This window comes from Neovison vison, unplaced genomic scaffold (genome assembly GCF_020171115.1).
Source record: "Neovison vison isolate M4711 unplaced genomic scaffold, ASM_NN_V1 Scaffold_010, whole genome shotgun sequence".
NCBI classification, from domain to species: domain Eukaryota; kingdom Metazoa; phylum Chordata; class Mammalia; order Carnivora; family Mustelidae; genus Neogale; species Neogale vison.
In genome coordinates, this window is record NW_025334814.1 from 1 (window position 1) to 2,500 (window position 2,500).

Below are 2,500 nucleotides of genomic sequence, written 5' to 3' on the forward strand. Positions count from 1 at the left end.
CCTGCCGGGCCCTGGCCGGCCCTGGCCGGCCCCGGCCGGCCCCGGCCGCTCCCGCCAGGCCCCGGCCGCTCCCGGCCGCTCCCGCCCGGCCCCGGCCGATCCCGGTCGGGCCCCGGCCGCTCCCGGCCGCTCCCGCCCGGCCCCGGCCGATCCCGGTCGGGCCCTGGCCGGCCCCGGCCGGCCCCGGCCGATACCGGCCGGCCCTGGCTGCTCCCGGCCGGCCCCGGCCGATGCTGGCTGGCCACGGCCGACCCTGGCCGATCCCGGCCAGCCCCGGCCGCTCCAGACCGGCCCCGGCCGATCCCTGCCGGACCCTGGCCGGCCCTGGCCGCTCCCGCCTGGCCCCGGCCGCTCCCGGCCGGCCCCGGCCGATGCCGGCTGGCCACGGCCGACCCTGGCCGATCCCGGCCGGCCCCGGCCGATCCCTGCCGGGCCCTGGCCGGCCCTGGCCGCTCCCGCCTGGCCCCGGCCGCTCCCGGCCGGGCCCTGGCCGCTCCCGCCTGGCCCCGGCCGCTCCCGGCTGCTCCCGGCCGGCCCCGGCCCATCCGGGCCGCTCCCGGCCGGCCCCGGCCGGCCCCGGCCGACCCTGGCCGATCCCGGCCGGCCCCGGCCGCTCCAGACCGGCCCCGGCCGATCCCTGGCCGGCCCTGGCCGCTCCCGCCTGGCCACGGCCGCTCCCGGCTGGGCCCCGGCCCCTCCGGGCCGCTCCCGGCCGGCCCCGGCCGACCCTGGCCGCTCCCGCCTGGCCCCGGCCGCTCCCGGCCGGGCCCTGGCCGGCCACGGCCGCTCCCGGCCGCTCCCGGCCGGCCCCGGCCGATGCCGGCTGGCCCCGGCCGACCCTGGCCGATCACGGCCGGCCCCGGCCGATCCCTGCCGGGCCCTTGCCGGCCCTGGCCAGCCCCGGCCGCTCCCGCCCGGCCCCGGCCGCTCCCGCCCGGCCCCGGCTGATGCCGGCCGGCCCTGGCCGCAACCGGCCGGGCCCTGGCCGGCCCTGGCCGCTCCCGGCCGGCCCTGGCTGGCCCAGCCCACACCGCTCCACCCCGCCTCGCGTCAGCTATCGGTCCCGGCTACACCCTTCCCCACGCTCCCGGGGGTCGACCAGATGGCCCTAGGGGTTCCGTGGTGCGGCCCCCCCCTTGTGTGTGTGTGTGTGTGTGTGTGTGTGTGTGTGTGTGTGTGTGTGTGTAGGGCAATGGAGTGGTGTTTGGGGCCAGTGGCCGGGCCATGGTCCCACGAGGTCCCGGTGACCTGTGGCTAGGCCCCGCCTGATGGCGTGGGTATTTTGTCCCCTGAAAGGAGCACTTTTTTTTGCCAGGTAGGTGCTGACACGCTGTTTGAGTGACTTGCCTTAGAGCTGTGGGCCTCTGGGTGCGTGCGGGGCTCCGGGCTTGGCTGTGGTGCCAAATCCGGTTCGGCCCTCGCTTGTTTGAGCCGTCTGCGTGGGCCTGTGCGCTGCCGGCTCTTGCTTACCCCCAGGTGGCCTGGGCTGTGGTGCCATCTCTGGTCTCCAGCACCCGAGGGCTGCGTGGGCAGGTGGCGTGGGTCCTTTACCCCGTGCACTCTGCGCTGCGGGCACCCGGCTGTGGCTGTGGCAACCCCTGTTCCGTTCCACAAGGCTCTGTGCCGCGTGTCAGGCATTCTCCCTGGGTTGCCCGGCTGTCCTTGCCCTGGGCTCGAGGGGTGCCGGCGAGGCTCAAAAGCAGGTCCTTCTGGTTGATGTCCTCGCCGGGTGTTTCCCCCCTCTGGGGCCTCCTTGGGCACGTTTTTTTGCTGATCGATGTGGTGATGTCGCGTTCTCCCGGGCCGGGCCTAAGCCGCGTCAGACGAGGGACGGACATTCATGGCGAATGGGACCGTGCTTCTCGCTCTGCCCGCGGGTCCCCCGCTCCTCCTCTTCTGCCACCCGCTGTCGTGGGTGGTGTAGGGGGAAAGGGTGCCGGGGGGGTGTGGGCTCCGGCCCGACTCCACTTTCCCACGGTTCCCGCCTCAGGGCGCCTGTGGGTGTGGGGCCTTCTGACGCAGCGGACACTCTCGCATGCCACTCCTGGCTTCCTGTGGGGTGAGCGGCCCTCCCTGTGGTGGGGAGGGCTGTCCCCATGCCGCGCTGCTCACCGCCTGGGCGTGCTGAGTGCGTGGCGCCTGGCCCTCTGTGGTGCCCCTGGAGCGCTCCAGGTTGTCTCAGGTGCCTGAGGCCGAGTGGTGGCGTCGTTTCCCGTTCCCAGCGACCCCCTCGGGTTGCCGCTGTCGGTGGTGTGTCCGAAGAGCAGGTGGTGGAGCCGGTAAGGGAGGCCCAACCCGCCCCCCCTCTGTGTGGGTGCGGGCGCCTCCTCGTCCCCTGGTGCGCGTCGTGCCAGGGGTGTGTGTGGAGAGGACTTGGCGGGGCGTGTGAGTGACCGTGCCGGGCCGAGCCAGCGCTGTGGCGCTTGGCCACCCGAGGGCTGCTGCTATTTTTGCCCAGCATGCTGTGCCCGTCTCCGCTCCTCTCGTGGCCCCGGTGGAG